Source organism: Sinocyclocheilus anshuiensis, unplaced genomic scaffold, assembly GCF_001515605.1.
Source record: "Sinocyclocheilus anshuiensis isolate Anshui unplaced genomic scaffold, SAMN03320099.WGS_v1.1 scaffold78, whole genome shotgun sequence".
Classification (NCBI taxonomy): Eukaryota; Metazoa; Chordata; class Actinopteri; order Cypriniformes; family Cyprinidae; genus Sinocyclocheilus; species Sinocyclocheilus anshuiensis.
The window spans coordinates 4,321,724-4,347,572 of NW_015544250.1; the positions used below are offsets into that span (position 1 = coordinate 4,321,724).

The following is a 25,849-nucleotide window of genomic DNA, read 5'->3' on the forward strand; positions in this document are numbered from 1 at the left end:
TGTTATTAGATACCATTTATATTATATTGTATTATATTATAGCCACTAGTCGTACTTGAGAGAAACTGAAGTTGGGTTGCGCATGGCACATTTCAGTGGTTGCCTTTTCCTGCTTGATTGTCACAATAAAGGCATCAATTTCACAAGCCACTCCAGTCAGAGCAATTGCGTAGGCAGTTTTCGATGTGTGTTTACTCCACAGACTGCCAGATTAGATTATGTGCGCTTAGGTAGGGGGCCCAAGTATGAAAAAAACCCTCCAGAAATCAATCCCTCATTGGCACGCCTTTCCGAAAGCGCTGATCTTGAGCATATGTCTTCTAATTACTCTGATGGGAGCTTGCTAATGGGCACAGAGCCGGCCTCGTGCTCACTGCGAATGCTCGTTAATGTCACTGTCACAACGTAGATCCCCGGGCCCCGAGATCAAGGCCGGGGAGCGTGGACGGCCCCTAACTGCCCTAGCTTCCCCCCGCCAGTACATGAAACCGTCTCACTTCCCTGTCTAATTGCTCTCTAAATTATTAACCTCAATGAAAGGAGGACAGTGTCCCGTTTGACCCCGCTTATGTAGCTGAAGGTTTGGGAGCCGGTGCTTCATGAGAAATGTGTGAATGCATGCATATTTAACCATCTGTGGAAGATTTGCCATTTGCACAGGTTATTACCGACTTTGACCTCTCTTATGAATTTCTGCATATTTTTTTATTTTACGCACATAACTGAGAGACGTCTCGGGTTTATTTTGTTGAATTTGTAGCCGCAAAAAAAGGGAAAAAGTGCACTCGGCTCTGACAAATTTAATTAGCTTGTGAATTAGGGTGAATTAATCGCAGCTGTGGGTGCGTTATTGTATTGTGACGTCTCCGCAGGTAAGGAAAATGCCTGTTCGCAGCACTGCTGAAGACTGTGAGTAATTATGTTTGTTTTTTAATACCCTTGTTTTGGTGTAATTGCCAGTCCCAGCATGCCCACACACACCTGCAAGAACAAATGTGATTTATTCATCAATTCAGTGGTAGAGGTTTACACATTACAAAGCATAAACAATTCCCTCATGGTATTGTTAATAATTCAGTTGGTTATACGTTAATAATAGATAAATTCCACTGTCTCTGTAAATAACTTGTAAATGTCACACGCTCCGTTTTAAGGTGGCATGTTTAACCAGCATGTATTTCATCACCTCAGTTGCCAGATCACCTATGTGGAACATTGTTTTCCATTGAATAGCCACTTGTTGAGAGAGTAAAGGCAAGCGGAGCATCTGTTTTAAGGTTATTCAGAATTTTGTAGTGAGTGTTGGTGAAGCTGCTATACAGTAGATCAGCTTGTAGAGTGAAAAGCTAATGCAGTTAAACTACGGTTAGCTGCACTAGAAGCTGCTAACAAAAGAATACTACTAAAACTATTTAAGCAATAGTTATTTGTGTATATAACTTAAATAGGTTTTTATGGTGTATTTTTTAAAGTGATATCACTTAAATAGTTTATTGTGCACTATATATTACTTATAGGTTTTTACAGCATATTTTTTTACAGTGTATATCACTTGCTTGACTTGCTTAAACTGTTTTTTTTTTACAGTGCACTGTAAAAAAACCTTTAAGCAAGTGTATACTGTTAAAATATTTTTTACGGTGTACTTTTTAATGTATATCAATGTACTGTGTACAGTGTACTGAAAAAATATTTAAGTAATACACTGTAAAAAAACAATTTATGTGCTATACACTAAAATACTCTATTTAAGCAAAAGACACTGTAAAAAAACACTAAAAATGCACTGTGAAAAACAGTTTAGGCAATATACACTGTAAAAATGTTTTTTCAAAAGTTGTAAATTAAATAAAAAAAAAAGATTATTGGAGTATGTTTTAAAAGAAAATATTATTTCAGTCTTTTTACTGCAAAATTCCATTTTTATTTCAATGTGTTGCTTGCCGTTTCTTTATAATTGTTTGTGAAATTGACTAGAAATGTACTATTTCTGGGTGATAATTCTTTCATAAACCATTTTTATATCTAGTTTATATCCAGTATATCTTTATACATATCATATAATTTATTTTTACAATCAGAACAATATTTATTTGGCACAAAAACAATGAGAATTTCAATGACGATGACATAATTGGATTTTAACTTACACTAAATGCAACTATTAAAAATGAAAAAAAAAAACAATATGTACTGTACATAACTGGGACAAGACTACCAACTAAATATTTTTATATAAATAATGTGAATCAATTAATCTTTTTAAATCCAATTCTTTGAATCAAGCCTTCTGAATGAACTGAATCATTAAAATAAATCAGATTTCCCAATTGTCACTATTACAAGAATAGCCACACTATTTTGGAAACAGCTTCTGTTAATCTAATGAAAAATGCAATTAAATTCATAGTATTACTTTTAGCTACTGCCTCAGTACAGTTGCCCGTGACCTTGTGGTGTCTGAAGGACAGTCAAGCAGCTTTTGACATTGACCACAGTGCCTTGACCTTCTGGCTATAGGGGGAGTAGATCACTAAAAGTGTGGGAATTTCACCACAGCAGTCAGGAGATCAGCTTACTAAGATGTCACTTTACAAATGTGTCTCTCCTTCCGTGATAAATGTCCTAGATAAGGTTGATGACACTCAGACACACAGGGAGAAAGCTATTTATGGAATATGCTAATGGGATATAGGAAATCACAACCCTACTTACACAGATATAGGTCTTTCTCCTCCCATCCCAAACATTTTGTAGCTCATCAGAAAGTGTTCCTAAATCCCATTGAATTGCTAAATGGTGTGTCCCGAAAACATTCCTTTGGGTGTGTAATTTATGTGGCCTGGATCATTGGCTCCTGTCAGAACTGTGTTGATTGTCTGGTGTCTGTTGGACTGTGATTATTTAATCTGGTTCAGTGATGCAGAGGAAGCATCAGAATGTATGTTTATTTCTCTTTGGAAATTATCAAAGTGACAGCTTCATACTAGCATGGATTTTACGACACACACCGATGATAAAAAAAAGAATGCCCACCTACATGCTTATGACTTGACATGCTCGCCAGTCCTTTTCCAAATATCAGTTAGCTAGTTAGAGTGTTTGGAGAGATTTTCTCATTTATTTTTTCTCTCTCTCTCTCTCTTGCTCGCTCACTTGCTCTCTTCCTCTTGAGCTCAGCCGAATCAATCACAACATCATTTCAAGTGGATAGTTCATTAAGCAATGCAAATTGGAAAATGAAGAGAGCTCTTTAAAAATGCCACCACAAGTAACTCTCCTGTCATCAGTGACAATCATAATTTAAGGTTAATGCTAAAATAGTCTTTACTTGAAATGTATTTAGTATATAAATGTTTGCATTATTTTAATATTTACAGTCAAAATTAAAAATCAAAAGGCTAGTTTAATCACATTTTAATCGGTTACAAATAATTCTGTTTCAGACTGCCAGTTGGGGTTTTAATATGGGTTATAATTAATTTTATTGGATGCCTAATCATGACATACACTACCATTCAAAGGTTTGGGGTCAGTAACATTTTTTAAGAAATTAATACTTTTAGTTAGGAAGGACGCATTAAATTAATAAAAAATGACAGTAAATACATTTATAATGATATAAAAGATTTCCATTTCAAATAAATGCTGTTCTTTAGATAATCCTGAAAAGAATGATCATGGTTTCCACAAAAATACTAAGCAGCACAACTGATTTCAACATTGATAATAATAAGAAATGTTTCTTGAGCACCAAATCATTATATTAGAATGACTTGTGAAGAATCAAGAGACACTGAAGACTAGAATAATGATGCTGAAAATGCAGCTTTGCCATCACAGGAATGCATTACATTTTAAAATATATTAAAATAGAAAAATGTTGTTGTAGTAATATGTCACAATATTAATGTTTTTACTGTATTTTGAATCCAGAAAATAAAAAATGCAGCCTTGGCGAGCATAAAAGATTTCTTTCATAAATGTAAAAAAATCTTACCAACCCCAAACCTTTGAACACTAGTGTTATTTTTTTAAGTGTTAAAATACTTTTTCTTGTTCAACCAGCCTGATGCCTGACATACAGATTTTATGAACCACTGGTATGAGTTTAAGGGTGTGGCTATCCATTTTTCTGACAGGGAGGCGTGTTCAAGGAAACCTGTTTGAAAACATTCATTATTTTTGCGATTGTATTTGGTGATGCTAGTGGCACAGACATTACATTCTTAACCTTTTAAAGAAGAATAAAAAGACAAAGCCAGACGAATCAAGATCCAATGGTCTAATTTCTTCACAGTTTGCTCCATTTTGATTAATAAGCATTTCAGCTTGGATTGGGTTTGCGAAAAGTGGGTGGTTGACAGCAGTCTCTCTGCACAGTTCTCAAGATTGATAGATTACCATGTCAGTATAGTTACTGTTCACAATTTGTCATTATGACAGTAGAATACATGTGGATTGTATTCTAAATGTGAGCAGTTTCTTTTGATTCTGTTGCTGTTTCTCCGTATTTCTTGCTGTTGCTGTTGCTGTTGCTGTATTTTTCATCAGGCTTAGACTATACTTCAAACCCGAGTTTCATTCCACCCTCTATCTATCTGACCCACATAAAGTATTGTCTAAGCCTGATGAAAAATACAGCAACAGCAACAGCAACAGCAAGAAATATATTATGTATATATTTGATGCAGTTATTGATGCAATAGAGGCATCAATAACTGTCTAAAGTTTATATATGGTCATAGAAACACTTGTATTTGTTGTAACTGTTCAACTGGCCCCTGATGGACAAAATCATAGTGCTTGTGGTCCCCATGTTGTTTGAGTTTGAGGCCCCTGCTCTAGTGTGAAAGCGCCAGCGCGGAGAGACCAGTGTTTGAAAAGTAACAAAAACATGTATGAAACGAACACTTTTAGGTCATAGTATACAGTATCAAACTATTTCAAGAAAGGGATAGCTCATTTCTGCAGTCCCTGTGTTTCCTCTCTCTCTCCTCCATGAAGTTGCCTGAGGCCTCCTGGCTTATTCTCCAACTGACAGCTTGCAGATCCCATCTCTGTAATTCAGGATGGGATTCATTGCTCTTTGGAGCCACATAAAAACTGTATTACAACCATAAAGAATTTTAGCACTTTCTTTCTGTATGTTTTCATCCACCATTTAATTTAGTTGTACAAAACTGCTGTACATTAGTCAGGTGAAACTCTCTCTTAAAAAGAAAGAAAGAAAGAAAGAAAGAAAGAAAGAAAGAAAGTGCACAAGAAAGAAAGAAAGAAAGAAAGAAAGAAAGAAAGAAAGAAAGAAAGAAAGAAAGAAAGAAAGAAAGAAAGAAAGAAAGAAAGAAAGAAAGAAAGAAAGAAAGAAAGAAAGAAAGTGCACCTGTTTACTAGGGACAGTTACTTAATGTATTGTTTACTTAACCTGTTTTTGTCTTGTCTGTCATTTTTTCTGTCTGTTGTTTTGTTTATCATTCTGTCTGTCTGTCTGTTGTTTTGTCTATCATTGTTTTCTGTCTGTTGTTTTGTTTATCATTCTGTCTGTCTGTCTCTCTGTCTGTTATTTTGTCTATACTTTTTTGTCTGTTGTTTTGTTTATCATTCTTTCTGTCTGTCTGTTGTTTTGTTTATCATTCTTTCTGTCTGTCTGTCTGTCTCTCTGTTGTTTTGTCTATCATTATTTCTGTCTGTCTATTGTTCTATTGTTTTGTCTATCATATCTGTCTGTCTGTTGTTCTGTTGTTCTATTGTTCTTTCAATTATTTATCTGTCTGTTGTTCTGTCGTTCTATCATTATGTCTATCGTTTTAGATCTATCTATCTTTTGTTTGTTCTGTCATTCTATCTGCCATTCCATTGTTCTAATATTCTATTTTTGTATCTATCATATTTCATTCATTTGTTCTACAGTGTTATCTGTCGTTCTGTTGTTCTTTTATTCTATTGTTCTAATGTTCTACCGATTTATCTCTTTCATCAATTCATTTTATAGTTATTTCACTCTGTCTATCATTCTATCATTTTATATTGTTCTATCGTTTTATTTTTCTATTGCTGTACCTATCATTCTATTCATTCAATTTTCTAGAACTCTACACTGTTTCCATGAGTCATGATTAGCCATGAGTGCAATTCATAGCTGCTTAGCATTAACTTATTTTGCACATGACTGGACATGATCTTGTCATCTTCTAAACCACTAGCTGCTCAGTCCTGATGAGTGCGACGTCGATCCGCAGGCGCTTTCTGAATACCACAGCTATAACAATGCCTCTAATTATATTGTGTCTGTTGCTGTCTCGCTGTTCCAGACGCAGATGAGACATGGTACCCTCACCTCTGTCAGCCTGATGTCCTCCCATCATGTTCAATGAGTCAGCGGCTGAGTGTTCCATAACATCGCTCCGCTTCATCAGAGCATGTGTTGAGGTAATCAAGTATTATATTCAGTACCAAGAGTTTCAAAATAGTATGATGCTTTTGAAGATCATGTCATCAGTGAAGCAAATCTTCACCTCTCTTGTCTCTTTTGCACTCTCTCACTTCACGTATTTATGTCTGTTGATGTGATCAGCCTTTATTATCTTTCACATTATTTCCAGATGATGGCCAATTAAAGGTAGGTGATTTCGGAAAGACTAGCAATAGCAAGCTAGTTTTGAAAGCAAGATCCCTCCTTCCCTGCATAATCACTCTGCAAAGCCACGCCTCCTCCAAAACACATGAACTCGCACAGGCAGGCCAGAGGCTAATCAGTGACATGATGAGATACGGCGTTGTTGGAGGATAGAATGCAGTGCTGACAGATTACCTCATTCACCTGTGAGAAAACATCACAGTACAAAGTGCATAATATTCAAATAATAACGCCTTCCATTCTCACTCGGTCTGCAATAGCGTAATGGAAGGCGCTATCATGTCTGCACGAACAGGGTTCGCATCGGTATGCAAATACATACGTTGACAGGCAGGTAGGACAGCTTATCATAATGTTCAGACCGAATAATCTGATTGGTCGAACATTTTATGGTCCTACGCTTTCCACAGACAATATAAAATACATATAAATACATTTAGACCACTTAACTTAGTGATTGTTATCGGGATGTGAAGAGACTTTCAACCAGCATAACAAAAATTGTTTTTGAACCATATCACCTACCCTGCCTTTAAAACCTGCCTACTGTGCAGTATACACTATATGTTGCCTAATATTTTGTGTCTGTGTGTATATACTGCACATGTTTGCATATTTAAGTGTCCAGTTATCTTTTTAAAAATAAAAATGGTAATTTTCATCCAATTACGTTTAACAAATGTCTTAAAAGTCAGTGTAAATGTCTTAAAGTCAATAAATAATTATATAAAGATCTTTTGATAATACCCTGCTTTTTAAAAGTTTGGGGTTGAAATATATTAATACTTTAATTCTGCAAGTACAATTAAATTGAGCAAAAGTGACAGTAAAGACATTTATAATGTTGCAAAAGTTTCAAATAAATGCTTTTTTATTTTTCTGAACGTTCTTTCATCAAAGAATCATAAAGAAAACCACAGTTTTCACAAAAATATTGAGCAGCACAACTATTTTCAACATTGATGATAATAATAGGAAATGTTTCTTGAGGTCATGTGATCATGTGACAATGAAGCATGCAGTAATGAGTGCTGAATTCAGCTTTGCCATCACAGCAATAAATTACATTTTAAAATATATAAAAATAGAAAACAGTTACTTTAAATTGTAATGATATTTCACAATATTATTGTTTTTCACCAAAAAGCAGTCTTGGTGAAAATAGGAGACTTCTTTCAAAAGCATTCAAAAAATATTGAATAGTTTCCGTTTTATCTCTCATAGAGAGAACGTCAAGCATTTATCATTGCTCATTGCATGTGATTAGTGGTTTGTCAAGCGTAATTTATTAAGCCCAATACTTGATTTTGCACTGGCTTGTCAGTTTGATTTTGAAATGGTTTGTTTTTAAATGCCATTGTGTGGCAACAATATCACACGCTTGTCTGTGGTGGCCATATAACAGTATTTTTAGCAGTGAGCGGCAGAGATCAGAATTTCTGCACATGGTCGAACAAAAGCATTGAAAGAAGCGACCTCATGAATGTGACAGGGGTCACTTGCTAAATTTAAGCATCCCATTGTATTACATAAATGTACTAAGACATCTTTTTCTCAGAAATTGATGGTTGCATCTAGAGTGGCATGCACAGTAAATGTGATTTTTTTTTGTTCTGTAATGCTAAAATATCTTTTAGAATGTATTTTTTAAATAAAGTTAAGAGTGGCAAACTGCGATGTACAGTACAGCTGCTACAGATTCCAGCTATTTTTTATAAACTTTGATGGATGAAAAGCACCGAGGCGAAGACATTTTATCGCACTCAGGAGCAGGAGAGGTCAGCGTGTGCAGTTATTCACTTTTTGGCTTTTAGTACTTGGACTCTCTCTCACTTTTTCTCTTTTTGGCTCTTTGGTAACAGTTCCTCTGTGGCAGTAAAGACATTGAAAACCGTGACTCACTGATAAGGAGCACAATTGGGGGCCAGTCTGAGGGCTGTCAGATGGAATATACTGTCTGAAAAGACAAGAGAAAACGAGGGAAGGGCATGTCATGTTCTTCAAGAGTTTTTTTAACTTATCTGCAAGATTTTTGTCCCCAAGTTGCTCCTTAAAATGTAATTGTCCTGTCCTTAATAGCTTTATCCAAGAGGATTGCTTAGTCAACAGCTTTTTTGTAAATTTTATCTCTTAAAGTGTTGCTATACTTGCTTAATTCACACGTTTTAGTCACTGGCTGTGTCCCAAACCGTATAGTGAGCCGACTCATCACCCATATATATCCACATAGAAAACTACCTTAAAAGGCAGCATCTTTAATGTGTTACTGTGTGATTGATAGTTGTTCTGTGGTTGCTAGGCTTTGCCACAGCAAATCGCTGTTCTTTAATGTTTACACTTGATACAAACACATTTTGACCATAGAATGTTAGGTTAAAAAAAGTAATTTTAATGATTTCAAAAAATAATAATAATTATATTATAAAATTCAGTCACAATTTAATCAATTATTATTATCTAATTTAAATGTATTAAATATATACTCTTTTAATATATTGTCTAATATCAAAATTAAGGTTTAAAAATGTGATGATACTGTTATGATACCATTGTTGTCAGAATTGATATTTATATAAAATGTATAAATAAATAAATAAGTAATCTTAATAAAACATAAACATGAAAAAAAAGCAGGCACCAAGTGAACACATTTGCTTTGAATGGAATTTATGGTTATATTTCAAACTGACTTTGCAGTGCATTATGGGATTGCCTTGTTTGTGAAGAATGGACCCTTTTCACATTTCCAGGGTTCTCGGAAACGAAAGTCTTCATAGTTGGATAAACTTCAATAGTCGTGACTGGGAAACTACAACAAATATATTTTGTGCTCTCATTTGCCATTTCTATGACTTTCCAAAAGAGGAAAAAACATATCAAGAGATATGAAATGATAGAAACATGTCAAATTACAGTTTTAAGTTTAACACAAAGTATAGTGTTATAAATGTACATTCAATAAAAATAAAGAAAACATCAAAAACTTTGCTAGAGCATTTAACTGTGATAACTGTGGAAATGGGTCATCACAGTCTGTGAAAAGGGTCCGTACATGCAATGCTGCATTATTTTAAATGCGAAAATCAGGTGTCTTATATGACAGCATAATTTTGCTACCTACTGGAAAGTGTGCTATGATGTCTAGAAGTGCTGTCTAAGTAGTCAGCTCCCTAGAATTTGAAACAGTGGATCTGTGCACCTGTGTGAGTGAGTGTTCATATGGTTTATGTTCATGAAATGCTCTTGATCTCTAGAAGGCCGTGGTCATGTGACTGTGACTGACAGCCAGGGACATCTGTTGCTGTCCCAGAGGAGTTTTGTATAAAAGAACCAAAGTTTGTGTCACACACAGTGGAGTGTGTGTTGTGTGCCGAATAATGAGCATCCAGCCAGAGCTCCATAAAAGACAGGTGGTCCTACATCTATGGAATTACTTGCCCCGTTCCAAAGCCAGTGAAACAAAATGGAATGTTTCTCAGGTCTGCAGGATCTTACTTTGACAGCAGTGTCACTCTGATGTGATTGCATAAGCCTGACATAATGCATAGAAGCATGCGGCTGTGGTCTGAATTTCTTCTGGTTTTGTTTGCAGTTCTGCCTCACAACATGGAGTTCTGCCTTCTCCTTTGAGTTACTTTTAAATGTAAGATATTATGAAGAACAATCTAGAAAAAAAGCAGAGAAAGAAGCACAACAAAACAGGAATGTAAACTGACTAGAGTTTGTACATTCTGAATCAAATATAAGTGGTGATTGTCAGTATAAGTTTGGGCATGTTTTTGAAAGAAGCCTCTTATGCTTACTAAAGCTGCTTTCATCAAAAATACAGTTTAATAATTTCTATTGATACACATGTAGAAGGTGTTAGCAATACCAAGGTCATTGTCTGCCAAATGCATAAATGTAATGGATATGGCTCAGGTTTTTCCTTTTTTTTTCCCCATGTATTTTATCATCTGCCAGCTTAAAACAGTAAATCAAATCACCTAAAAAAGATTAATGCATAATGTATGTCCGCAGTGCAAACAGTGCAGGCTTGGTTAAGAATTTAAGTTTAAGACTTTGTTCAAATCCTTGATCCTAAGCATGAGCAATAGTAATGATGTCTTAGCAAGTACCACTAATTAACCGAGAGAACTGTAGCCTGTTTATACTACGATTGGCTCTTTGTTGTCTTTCTTTTAGTATGCTGTACAGTTCAGTGCTGTGAATTGGCTTGAGTGCTTAATCAAATAAATGGATGGCTGTTCATCTTGGCAGGGACAGCCACCCTTCACTCTAATGTCTAGTGCATTTAAATGCCAGAACCCTCTCTCAGACCAGACAGCATGTCCAGTAAATCCAATTTATTTTATATGCAGTATAGATTTTAATAACAGTACAGCTTAAGTGTTCCATGATCAACATTCACGGCTCCTGCCAGCACAGCTGCAGGACTAAACTTTAGGAACTGACAACTCTTCTACAGGACCCCCTGACCTCTACGATTTCAAAATCATTTAACATCCTATCTGGAATGTAAGCTGGCAGTTCTTCATTCCCAGAGTAAAGCTGTCATCTTTCCGTGTACAGCACACATGCAGTCCGCCTGAATTATTGATGGTTGATCACAAGCTAGTTCCCAAGATTCATTGTGCAAAAGCAGTTTGCTTTCAGGAAGAAATAGACATCAAAAATGGTTTTGTAATTTCGCAGAGGCTGAAATATGTCCAGATTTATTCATTTAGCTTGAGGAAAATAAACAAGGTTGCATTTTTAGTTAAATGGTATTGTTACAGCAAATGAAGGCGAGACCCATATATTTCTCCACATATTTTCATTTCCCATGCTGAATAGATTATTGTCTAAATCTGTTTCTGCTGAATGGTATGGAACATTGAGTGACAGTAGACTGACTCCAGTAATTTATTCAGGGATGACAATAGAGGTATATTGCTCAAATAGTCATCAGAGTGGAAAAATGGCCTTTAGATTCTATCAGCGTAGGCTATATTCAGCTCTTTGAAATCGTCCACTTCCATGAAAGTTGTATGTTAAAGGGGTCATATTATGCTTTTTAACTTTTTCAACTTTATTTAGTCTGTAATGTTGCTGTTTGAGCATAAAAAAGATCTGCAAAGTTACAAAGTTCAAAGTCCACTTCAAAAGGAGATATTTTATTCAGAAATCACATTTCAAAAACTACAATGAACGACTTGTTTGGACTACAACGCATATTTTCCGGGATTTGTGATATCACAAATATCGACGAATGGGACGAGACCTGGTTGAGCTGCACTAGAGAAGGCAATGAGTGTTATCACTATGTCGGAGACACGCTAGCTTTCCCAAGGCAGACAAACTTAGAGTGGTTACAATCATCTGGGTTTAAATTGCGCTCAAATTGATTTGAAATAGACGCGATATTTACACTGAAGTTCGCAGGCGGCTATGGTAAGGGGCGTGACATTTCCCGACCAGGCGCAGAGTGCTGCCAATCGTGTTTTTCGAACAACCTAGTATGAGAGCCTGTTCTAGTACACCCCCAACACAAAATCAATACTTTGTAAAAGAGCATAATAGGGCCCCTTTAAGACTATCATAGATGTAATTCTCAAAATGCAGGATGATGAGACATTATAATATTGCATAATTATGTCAATCTGTGTAATTTTAGTTGAACAAGTATTGTGTGGTTAGAGGTCATTTAATGCATATTTAAAATATGTATATAATATATAATCAATAAATTAAAATTAAATAAAACTGATATATTTTATAGTATTATTTTATTATTTTTTATTAAATTATTCATTTATATTATTTTTGACCCTGTTTCAATGGGAATCTTTAGCATTTCCTTTGCTTTGTATATTTCTGGCAAAAGCAGATTGTATGTCATGTCACAATGATATATGCAGCATCATATGTTTGGCATTAAGCATTAGCCTCTCAAAAAACATTAATACGAAAATCTGTACAAATAAAACATGCACAAATTGCATGCATATTTTTTTTTTAATGAATTTTTAACATATAAGTATTTAAAAATAATTTTTAATATTTTCACATGTGAGCATGCAAAGATATTTTGAAATGCATAGCATTAATTGAAAGGTTAGCAGCATAGTTAAAACCTTAGGATGTGTTTCAAATAAATAATTGAGGTCCAAGGGGTTGAGCAGACAAAAAAGGAACACTGCTTTAGAGGAGCAGTGTTATTGAACATAGTTCCAGTGGACTTTTGCTTACATTTCTCCTTTTCTTTTTCACCCCTGTAAGGTTCTCCTGCTCTTTCCTGTGCTTTAATGCCACCTGCTCATGTGTGTCTCTGGGCAGTGCTGAAGTAGCAGGATGCTACCTTGCATTAGCAGTGTGTGTGTGTGTGTGTGTGTGAGGGGTGTTTCCCACAGACAGGTGTTTCCCTCACACACACACACAGAGGAGCTGCGCGGTTTGATTTCATGTGTAATTTGTTGGTCACCAGAGGCACTAATGATATGCTGCATTTAATGAATGATTGTGTGAATATACATTACATGGTGTCATAGCATTCTAATATGCTGATTTGGTGCTAAATTATTATTGGTACTCAACTATTATTATTGGTTATTATGTTAAAAACCATTTTTGCTGCTTAATATTTTGGTGGAAATAATGATACATTTTTTTCAGGATTTTTTGATTAATATAATGTACTTTTTTTTCAATAGAATTCTTTTGTAACATGCCATTATGCCATTACTGACACTTTTGATAAATTTAATGTGTCTTTGCTGAATAAAATAATTTATTTCTTTAAAAAAAAAAAGACCTGATAGTGGAATATTTCCATAAAAATATTAAGCAGCACAACTTTTTTCAACATTGCTAATAATAAGAAATGTGTCTTGAGCACCAAATCAGCATATTAGAATGATTTATGAAGGATCATGTGGCACTGAAGTATACAGAAAAGTTCTTTTAAATTGTGTATAGACATACTCTAAAATTATGACTTTATTGACATTATGTCACATTCTCGTCACAGTAGCTGTCTCAGGAACTAAAACAATAATATGGCCATGCTAAATATCTCCAGCATGTGGCGTGAACTTTTCACCCCTGTAGGTGAATGACCCCTGTACAGCAGCCGGTCCCGTGATTTAAAGGCTCTGACACTGTGGATGGATGCGCAAAGGCTGACTGGGAGCCCCGCTCCGAACTTCTTATCTTTGACATCCTGTTGGTCAGTGAATGCCCGGGGGCAATTGATCCGTGAACCCTGCTCTCCCCAATGAGATAACCCTCTTTATTTGGCAGGGGGTTGGCACACCTGTCAGGATCCTAAAGGTTAATGTCAGCACTGACAGGTAAAAAAGACCAGGTAACAAGAGGTGGAGTGAATTGGCGGAGGACAGACAGGACTCTAGTCAAGTCAAGTCAAGTCACCTTTATTTATATAGCGCTTTTAACAATACAGATTGTGTCAAAGCAACTAATAACCCTAATAACCTTAATAACCGACTACTCTAGTAGTCGATGCATCTGCCTTGGTCTATTATTAGGTGGGCTTTGGTTTGTGAATTCAGGGTGTTTATATAAAATGCACTAAAATAATTTTTAATTGTCAAGGTTAACTGTCAAGATTCTTTCTGTACCTTTGGGCACTTTCGTCCCTGCAGATTTAATAAAATTCCTAAAACACCCTTTTCAGTTTCACACTAGACTAATAAACAGTATATATTATTATATTATATTATATTATATTATATTATATTATATTATATATTTTGATTTCACAGCTAGCATATTGTGTAAATTGGATACATAATGTTTTCACACTAGACTTTTTGCATAATTTGACAAAAGTACAGTTTGATTGAAAATGACTTTAAAAAACAAACTACTGGCAAAATTGTTAGTTATCATGAAAATGATGCCTACAGTCATAATTTATGTAAAAATGTATGCAAATTATTTTAACAATAATTATCAAAATTATTTCACTGTTTATTTATCATAGTTTTTAATATATAATAATATATTTGTATTATTTAAATTAATATATTGTTAATAATAATAACCAATTAATATATTCATATTATTTAATATATTAAAATGTTTTCAAATATATTTAATATATTAAATAATAAAATATTAAATAATGCACTTATATATTTAATTTATATAATAATACATAAAATATATATAATACTTTATTAATTTTCATGTAACAAACAAAACTTGTTTGTTACATGAAAATTAACTTGTCCTCTGACATAAAAGTGCAAACACTTGTTTATATAGACTAAGTGAATCCTGAAAACAAGTACATTATTCTTTGGCTGCACGGTGCCAAATGGCATTCAAGCAGCCATCTGCACAATTAGCATAGCACATCCTCACACTCGCCACCTCCGTGCTCCCCGTCACTTCTCTCCAGCACTGCCATGTCAAATCAATGTCAAATTTAAATGTTAATAGAATCTTAAATTATTCACCGTGTATTTTAGCCCCTTTGACCTATTCCTCAGTGTGGAGTGAGTCTCAGTCCTCTTCCAGAATATATCAGAAGGTGGCTTGTCCTTTTCCCCTGAGTGCGTATCCATTTTTTTCATTTGTTCCTGAATACTGCCAATCTGATTGGAAAGTGGGGATAATTTTGTATTGATATATGGCCAATTTCTTATTCAATTACAGGGACAGCTGATGACACTAAAAGCTGTTTAGCTGCTAGTGTACACCTGCCGACTGTTCCAGCTTGAACTGCCCTGCACTATTGCTATCTTTAGGGTTAGTTTAATGCAGTCATGCCGGATTTTTTCAACAATGATGTAAATGATGACAGAATGTAAATTTTTGGGTAAACTATGCCTTCTAAGATACCTCATCTTTAGGCAGTATTTACATGCATCCAGTTATATCATTTAGTACTGAGAAGTATGAAGTTCGTGTGCTTAAGGCAAAACCAAAACAGAGTCAGAGGTCTACCTTTGTAGATGTCTGATTGGCCACCCCAGATGCCACCCCAAATTTTCATTTGCTGCTGGCAGTTTGATGATTGACATGTCATTTCACCTCTTGAGAAATAACTATTTGTTTTGACATGCACTCCACATTGTTAATTTATAAACGTTGAATATTAAGAGAATATAAACATTGGTTGCAAGATACAGAAGAATAAGTTCGAAAGTGGTCGCACATTGCACGAGAAGTGTGTTATAGTTGTCTCACATCGTTGTTAATGTACATAATGACTTCACCATATAGGCTGGAAGAGTGTGTATAGACATTTTTCAATAATACATTTGTCTTTCTGTGGACTGAATAAAGTCTATGCTTCATCTAGAGAGATATAATAGTATAGATTGCTCTTTCCGTGTGCACTGTTTTTACAGCAAAACTCATCAATGCCATTATTTTCATTCTTGAAGCGAACTTTTTGCCTGTTAGGTGATTCGAATCGGTGATTAGATATTGGACTGTTGCCTTGAACGTGAGAACATGATGGTATAGCCTTTTTTCCAGTGGGTTTAGGTTTCCTGAACAACTTCTAATTAAGTTGAGTCACTGTATAAATTAGCCTTAGACATTTTGCTTCATTACAGTTAATCAGATAATAGAGACAAGATCGTTCCAAATTTAGCCTAACATACACTTCTGTGCTAGTAATACACACAGTGCAGTCACAGTGTCGTGAGTAAAATCGGAACACATTTGTCATGTTAAACTTGTGGTTTTGTGAATTATCACCTCTACCTCTAATCAGCACAGGACCGGTTCCAGAATCAAATCACTACGGGTGTTTTTAAGTTTTTTTTAAGTTTACTGCAAAATATGCATATATTTAGGTATTTTGAGAACATAGGGAGACTGACTCGATTATGCCATTCACGGTGCTTCATGAGATAGGACTTTCCCTGCAAGCTCTTTTGGGGCTTTTCTTTCTTTTTTTTTTTTTTTTTGGTCACTGTTTTGTGATTGGTGGAATTTTCTGCACAGCATCATGGGTAATTTTTCACCATTATATTATATTAAAAATAAGTTAATAATCAACAAAAGCATATTCCATTGATAAACTACATCAGAGCTCACAACAGGTGTTTCTTTAAAGGTTTAAAAGCTATTGTTACAAATCAGTTTCCCTATGGAGAAATTAAATCAATTGGAAACAGCTGTGAACCTGTGCAGAGTGTCATTGCTGGCCATATAGTATGTTCCGAATCTCTCACTTATTGAGTTTCTTGACAGTTGGGATGTTGCCTCAGAAGGCAGCCGAGTATGTAGACAGTAGGCGGCTCACTAGGTCTTGGAACAGATCTCCCATGTAGTCTTGTTTTAAAGTGACAGCAGCGGCAGGAGGGTGAAGTGCAGCCCGGAGAATCAAATTAGCTGGTGGTTGTGTTTCCACCAGAGACTGTGGTTAACATCGAACAGCGCTTTAATACGCATATCACCCTGACCTTTAGAAGAATTACGGCTAGGCTGCAAGAAGGCCATCTTCCATACTCAGCTCTCTTCTTCAAGCGTCCAGACGTGGCCTTTCCAGCTCGTGGTTCAGGACTTGTTAAATGTAATAGAGCTCCTAATGCCCAGACCTCCATCTGGCCCAGGTCAGGTCCCTGACATTAATGGATTCCAGCACTCATTAAATTTATTTAAATCACATCTCTCCAGCCAGGCGGTGCAGTGGGGGGTGGGACCCTTATCCGAGGAAAAGGCCTTCAGACTGTTGCTCTGTCAAACTGCGCACCGGAGTGGATACCATCTGCAGATTTAAGGGTGGGACCAAGGAGAACTCTGTCAAAACGTTTCCTCGCAAAGAACACCTTGAGCTTTTACGAGCATGATGAGGTAGGCACTAAAAATTCATTAAGATGGAAATAAATCTTAAAGTGTAAGCAGTTTCACAGCTGTTAGGGAGAAAATCGGGGGATTAATGAATATCAGTAAAACAATTAAGAAAAAATGCAGTCTAACTCTTGCTATAAATATCACTGATCCTGTTTACTGATCTGGTGATACTAATAAAACAACACGTTACAAGAGTATGTTTTCAGTCCTACCAATTAGGTTTCAAAGAACAGCAGGATTTGGAAGTGTCATAAAATCTAACCCTAATGCCGTGGGAGGGTTAAAATTGTTTTATAGACAAATAAACAGCATCCCTGAGTCAAATCCATGTCCCTTGTTTATTTTTACACTGCCTGAGCAGGGAGCCACTGTATTGCCGTGTCATAATCACAATTCATGATTACAGTGGCAAAATGAAACCTAACCGGGCATGATGTGACAAGTTTCTAATGATTTAGTTAATAATTTGTCTGTCTACACAGAAAACAGAAATGGTATGAAGGTTGACAGCCAATCATGATTTAAAAAAAATGTAAATACGGTTATATGGGGTGGCATAGATGACACCAAAATAGAAAACAAGCAACAAAATGCAATGTGGCAGCGTGTTTGACCAAAAAGTCTGATTTATATTTCTGTCCGCTTATAAAATATTTTATTGTGAATAATCATGTTTTTTTTTTCAGTTGCTTGTAAAAAATAAAGAAATAAAGAAAACAATATAATGTGTGCAAGTTTTATACTGTGCATCTGTGTGGATGACACATTCAACGAATACAGTACAATTTGGTGACCCACGACACAAATCATACGTTTTTTTTTGTTGTCAGAACTGTTAAATATGATGGATAACCTATTATCTATCATTTAAATTAACCTAGCATGAAAAGTAGCTAGTTTTAAATGTCTGTATATATATATATATATCATATAATAATTGCTGTTAATAGTGTTCATCGTCTGTTTGATTACATCTTTAAATGATTTTTCCGTACATTTCTGCCATATGTACATTAACTGACAGTCACCACTGATAAACTACTACTAAATATTGTAGAAACCTAATTTGCTGTAAATTTGCTTTGCAACGATTTGTATCGTGAAAAGCGCTATACAAATAAACTTGAATTGAATTGAATTTTATATTTCTTCAAATGGTGATTTGAGTCACCATTTGTCAATAAGTTTATCAATAACTACAAATCACCATCTAATGCTAGGGACTATACATTTTCTAGCCAGCCACTAGTGACAGGTTAGACTTCTAATGCTTTTAATTTCATTTTCTTTTTTATTTTGTCTGTTTAGTTTTAATGTTTTTTTTTTTATGTTAATTGCTAGAAAATGTAAAATTCCATCAAAATGAATAGGAATTAAAGCTTCATCATTTAGTTTGACCTCCTGAGGTTAAAAAACAGCATTTTCTGAATGTTAAGCACCTCTACTCACTGGTTAAATAATGTTTTTTTTTATTTCAGGCCCTAATTTGCACCATATTCATGAAAAGTGCCAATTGTGCTACTTTGTGAGTCTGTTTTTCACCCATAGTATCTTTTTGGGTACTTAAAAATATTGCTGTTGGTGATAAATGATATCTAGTTTGCCATGAGACATTGATAAAGGGTATTACTTCAATATGTATTCAATATTTGATTCTTACTGAAGGGCCAGTGTGGATCCGTAAGACAATAGCAGTTGTGAAATGCTGGTGAAGTAGAGGAATAGTGTTTGTGAGGAAGCCTTAAAGAGGTGTTTTCAAAAATTGGGTCAAAACTGAAGCCATAACAACTTGAGGAAGATGCAAAGTGAAAGTGCTTCCATTGGCTGAACTTTGCCCTTGCATTTTCTTTGCCACACAAGCACACTTTTACGATGTCAGTGCTTATGCAGCCTGATGTCTTTTACTCAGAGTGTAATAGCTCTTTGCTAGCCATGGCAGGTGATGAGAAGTGATGCTTCCTCCTCTCAAAAACATGCAAAGTGAAGGGGTATCAAACAAACAGCCTAAAACAGATTCAGAGCTGGCACGGTGACAGCGCAGAGCTCGTGCCCCGCACCGACCCTCCAGCTAAGCATTTTAATAATGCAGTCTCAGAGGACTCCAACAGCTCCCTTCCCTCTGGAACCGATCGGCATTTCCCTCTCATTACAGCTCAGAGATTGATAATTTTGTTTCAAGAGCATCTAGATTGAGACAGGACGGATGGAGGGTTAATAAAACATGAGGAACATTAGTATTCACCTCATACTTCCCTCTACAGCAGGTCCAATGTGGCATGTTTCCTCTCCTGCCATCCCTCAGATGTTCCAGAGCCAAATGCTTCAGCGGTGGGCTGGGAATTGGAGGGAACAGGAACAAGGTCTGCTTCCACATAAGACCTCTGTAGCTCATCAACATATAAACTCACATCTGAGTGACCAAAGTGTCCACATAGGAATCATTGCTTGATTTTGACGCAAATATACTTTTTTTTCTGGATATTGACATATTCATTAGCTAGTGTCAAGGGTTGTTTTCAGTACTTTTCTGTGATATGCATGAACAATGAAAACTAAATGAGTGTATTTTACTCTGTTGTCTTGGAAAAAAATTTAAACGATAGTTCGCCCAAAATTACATAAAACATAACATATAAAAGATATTTTGAAAAATGGCTCAGGTTTTTTCCATTTTTCCATACAAAGTCAATTGGGTCTAAAACAAAAAATCTTTAAAAAATCTTCTTTTGTGTTCTGCAGACAAAACGTCATACAGGTTTAAAATGACGTGTGAATAAATTTTCATTTTTTTGGGGTGAACTATCCCTTTAAAATATACATTTTGGTTGTGGCCTTGTGGTTTGTTAATTGTAATATATCTACTGTCCCCAATACTGTGCATTTTGATATTTTTAATCTTGTGTTGTGGTCTAGCTGGGACATTTTTTTTTCAAGGTGCAATTATAAGTGTCTAAAACCCCAGGTAATTTGTATATTGACATCGAGGAAAAAGACATGTCCTCCATTTTTCATTTTAATTATCTTTTTATATTGCTTTGATGAAAAAAAAAAAAAAACATTCCGCATTGGACTTGGAAATATCTTGGAAAATGAGAAAATGAGTTGCCTTATACAACTAAAAAAAAAACAACATAATGGTGGAAAATAAGTCTTATATTGTAAAATACACTGCAATTGTTGCAATTATGCTAACGGGATCTCTGGGGTTTGATTCTTTTAGTACAATCCAGCTGGGAACATTATCTTCAGTCATTGCAATAGTCAATAGCACACCATTAATTGCCCAAATGAAAGGCTCTGTTTAATAATTCAAATTGCCGTTTGTGTGAATTAAACAGAGGGCTATCTTGGCTCTATCTGAAGAGTTATTGTTTGCGGGAGTGAATGGCTCGCCGCCTCTCCCTCAGTATACACTGGCAAAGCTCTGGGGATCACATGAACATTTCTGGCTTTTTGTGATTGAGTCTTCATTGGAGTGAGGCGATTTGAACTTATTTTTTTACCTCCTGTTGTGCTTATTTACTGCCAAGTTCAGACTTCTTAGATGAAAATGCTTGCACCAAGCATCTAGAATATTCAGCAGCGAGATGAACCATCTGAAATGAGTTTCCTGACACAGTCACTTCCTGTGGGCTTGGTGAAATGTACAGGCTCACTGTGTCTGAAACTTAAAGCAGTCAATAACTTACTAGGCAGTGTTAAAGCAGTCAATAAACTCCTAGGCTTCCAAGGTTTGAAGTTCTACAATTTATTTGATGACAAATTTAGTGAGGACAGCAATTATTTCTCAACATTTTTTTCTTGTTCTTTTTAGTGAAACGGAAACATACAGAGCAAAAGTTGTAGACCGATTACCAAACAAGTTACTCTTGAACTAGTTCTTTTTTTATGTGTGTGAATCAAACACATATACATGCAACCATTGTAGTACAATTTCTGAACAAATGACTCCTTTGATCTGGTTCCTTTTAGTGAATCAAATATATTCAGCACAACCAGTGTCCGAAACCTAAACGAATGAATCTCTTGAGCCAGTTATTAGGCTTGTTCGAGATGCATCGGCGCTGCGCAGAACGATCGGTGTATGACATCAAAGTACCGCGAGAACCATAATAGAGCAGACGACTCTTTATGCTTTTGAATTGGTCTCACGGTACTTTGATGTCATACACCGATCGTTCTGCACAGCGCCGATGCATCTCGAACAAGCCTATTTTTATTGAATCTAAAACATACAGCTTAATCAATGTCGTCCGATTCCTGAACGAATGACTCTTTGTTACATGTCTGCGGGTTTTTTGTTGGTTTTCCTTTGACCTAGTTTTCCTAGTTGTCTTGAGTCATTCTGTTCACCTGCGTATCATCAATTACCTTGTTAATAATCTCGTTTGCTCCTTTGTAGTTGTTAATAAGACTGTGAAAAGTCATTTAAAGTATGTTTAAACATTTTTTGCCAATTTTAAATTGATGTATTATTGAAATTCTCATCAAGGCAATGAAATTGCTTTAAAAAAAGCTTTTTTTTTATTCCTTATTACTTAAGAACTAAAAGAGTTGTTAATGGAACTATTAAAAAACTGGAATCTTTTTTCAAGTTTCAGACACATCCTTTGTGTTTTTGGCCTATAAAGAGAGCAACAGCCCTCATTTGGCCATGAGATCACAGAACAGTCCAAACACCCACAGATCTCCCCAAATCAGAGTGCGAGTTTAGCATCAGAGCGCCAGAAATGACAAGCGAATAAAATGGCAGTGTGTTTAAAACGCCACACAGATACATTCTACATATGTCCTTCCATCATTTGCGCCTATACCTGGGCTCTGTTGCTTTGGCTTTTGGTAGCTTCATCTGACAGCCTTGCGGAGTGACAGATAAGAGCGAATAATTAATTTATCAGAGGAGACCAGACTCTAATCCCCGGTGTCCCGGTGATAAGGTTGTTTTTTTTTCGCTCTCTCCCTCCTTCCTTTAGATCTCTTCTGGTGATAGAGAGCTCTCCCTCAGCAGGTTCCCGTTAATAAGCCTGTCAGAAAGGCCAGGGAGAGCCCGTCCAAAGCAGGTTATCTCCTCACCGCACACCCACGTCTCCGCCTGACAGCGACTGGCTGGCCACTCAACGGACCTTTGAAACCTCAGGAGCACCGGGCCGCGTTCTGCAGGCCTTCGAGGCAGCCCTGTCATTTGAACTGGCTAATTCCAGCATCGGGGGGGCAGAAAAGGGCCAGAGGACTCGGCGGCTGACAGACTCGTCGGCACAGGCCGGTATGGAACTCGACGGGGGTTGAATTTTCAAAAAATTATTTTGTGAGGGATCTAAATGCTGAGGGATTTGTTTTCTCTTTTTCATATTCCTCTTATTTTACTTTCCAGCCATCGCTTTGGGTTTAAACGCAGGCATCTCTCCTGAGCTGGTTGTGCATGTTTCATATTGTGTGTGTGAATTCAACTGCCCCTCACGGTGTGAGAAGCTTTTGTGTGCCTGGTTTCTCCATCTGTGCAGGTCTGTCTGGTAGCGCCAGTCTGGATCTGTCTTCCCCGCACAGCACGAAATGTGAGTGTGTTTGTCTGTATGTGTGTGTGTGTGAAGAGATGAGGTCAATAATGAAGGTTGATATCATGTGGGAGTTTAAGCAGACAGAGTCTTTAATAAATAATAACCTGTATGATTGAAGCTTAGCCAGGTTCTGTACACAGGTGGACATCGCCTTCATTTCTGGGAAATATATTAAAATCCTTTTCAAAAGACGTAATTGAAAACCCAGGGACAAGATTAACAACTTGCCGGTTGTGGAATTTGATGGTTTATGAATAACAATGCTCCAACTATTTTGCTTTCTCATGAATATTTAAAATGTCAAATATGAATCAGATATGAGATGGAATTTAGTTTGCAGATAAGAGGTTAATGCTGCAGCTGCTGTTTTGTTTTTTTGTTTTCCCCAACAGGACTTTGTTTACTTGTGTATATTATTTAATATATTAGGATTTCAGGTTGAATAATCCATTTTATACATTATTATATTCTAGGTTTGTATTATTTTTGATCGTATACCAACTGTCAAGACAATTACTTCATTCACATTCTTGCATTTGGTTGATACTTCTATCCAGTCTATTCAAGGTAGATGTTTGATCTGTTCATGTATTCCTTGAGAGTCAAACCAGTGATCTTGGCATTGCTAGTGGTATGCTTGGTTTCTAATCTATTTAAAGTTAGATGAAATGGAAATTCGCCTATTAAAAAAAAAAAAAAAAGAGCTTGTAATTTTTCATCAAAATATCATACCTTGATCTTCCGGTGAGACGCTACACTCTGGTGACCTATGCTTAAAGAGCAGGTCATATGCAGGGGCGGATCTTCCGGGGTGGCAACTGCCACCCTAAGAAAATCTGTGCCACCCCACCTGCCACCCCAGAATTATCACAGAATAAAATATAAATGTAAGCAGTGTTTCATGTGCTACTTTTCAGCCGCGGCGATGACAGAGTAACGCAAAATAATGGCAAAAACCAGTCTTAATAAACTTTGCACGATGGTTGCACACGCACACAGCGTGCCAGTGTAGTCGGCTTCATTAACAAATTACTCTTATGAACCGGTTCTTTTTGAGTCAAAACCACAAAGCGCAGCCCAGTTCACTACTAACGAATTGTTTTACCTTTGTTCGTGAATCAGATAATTACTGCTTCTCAGCTAACTGAGAAGTCCTCTGAGAATGCTAATCCCGTCCGGATATGTCTGAGATTCATCGCGTAATTGTTTGGTGATCCGATTCTCCGACCGCTCGCTCCACTTTCATCATGAGTGTAGTCGGCTTCATTAACAAATTACTCTTATGAACCGGATCTTTTTGAGTCAAAACCACAAAGCGCGGCCCAGTTCACTAATGAATTGTTTTTACATTTGTTCGTGAATCAGATCATTACTGCTTTTCAGGTAACTCAGAAGTCTTCTGAGAAATCTAATCCCGTCCGGATATGTCTGAGATTTATCGCGCAATTGTTTGGTGATCCGATTCTCCGACCGCTCGCTCCACTTTCATCATGGATATAAGCCGGTGTCAACGAGGGGGTGCATAATCTGGCAGGGGTGCAGAATTCGGCACAACACCGGAACAATAACATGAAATCAATAAGAAGTTGCGAATCACGGAAACTAATAGCAGAGTTAGGTAAGAAGGCAGTTTTCTCGATTGTTAATAGGCTATAACTGATATTAGTTGGCAATTTTTTCCCCAAACCATTAATTCAGTTTTCAAAACAAAGACACATTTCTCAAAAAGTTTAACAATGAGTAGTTAAACATTAGGTAGCAAAACTGATGACACACCAATCAGAATCTCTGCATGCTAGCAATGGAGAGAGCTGAGCCAATCATCTACAGGGGTTTTATACTTACACATACATACAGTATAATTACAGTTCAGTGTTTTATACTTACACATACAGTATAATTACAGTACAGTACCAGTACATTAGATAATGGAAATTTCACTATTCTAAATGTACAGTAAACTGTAGCACATGTTGTGCACCTTCAAGCGTGTGACTGTCAAATTTTTTCTGTAACCATTTTTTATGTGTACTGCATTTTTGCAGAACTGAGAAATGACTGCCTAGAGATATAGCTATTCTTGTGTCAGGAGACCAAACTGCTATAGTGCTGTATACTGTAATGAAATTTGGCCAAAAGTGCAGAGGATGCTAAATTTACTTTTTTAAATTGTATTTTTTACTGTACTGTATTGTGGTGCATTCCAAGCTCATACAATTCTTTGGTATTTTAACTTTTCTAGTGCTTTTCATCTTTCATTTTGCAAGAGATCTGAGGCATTTTGTGTGTGCAATTTGTGGATTTGTGTGTAAAGTTCTGAAAAAAAGAGGCAAAGTTTTGAAAATGTGTGTAAGCAGTTGAAAAAAACCTGTAAGAAAAACTAATAACTAGATTGAAAGACAAATGTATGCTGGCTTGTCTTAAAGTCTTGTTTCAAAAACTTAAATGGTTTGGTCAGTTAGATGTTCTAGATGTTTGCTAAAGTGTTGCTAGTTGGTTGCTAGGATATTCTGGGTGGTTGCTAGGCTCTTGCTATGCAGTTGCTGGGGCGGTGCTAGAGTATATGTTTGATAGTGTGTTCTGGGTGATTACAGATATTCCCACCTCAGTTCATTACAGAAAATCAAACACTGTTTTCAAAACTGATCCAGTTTCAATGCTTTGATATTATTGTATTTCTTTCTAATGTTAGGAAATTCAAAAGTTTTTGTTGCTCTTAAACTTGCACTAAATGTGATTATACCATCTAAGTAGCCTATGTAATTTTAATAGAACCGCATGTCTTCTTTAGTGATACAAGCTCAGAAACATTTATAACCTGTTGAAGTTTTTTTATATTGTG

At 36.1% G+C, this 25,849-nt stretch overlaps 1 long non-coding RNA gene across 1 annotated transcript; it reads left to right on the forward strand.

Moving 5' to 3' along the window:
- The first annotated feature begins 849 nt into the window (after positions 1-849).
- LOC107697874 (uncharacterized) lies at positions 850-22,528 on the forward strand. Its single transcript, XR_001635273.1, has 3 exons — positions 850-909; positions 6,312-6,429; positions 22,426-22,528. It is a non-coding gene; the product is annotated as an uncharacterized LOC107697874 (long non-coding RNA).
- The last annotated feature ends 3,321 nt before the right edge of the window (positions 22,529-25,849 follow it).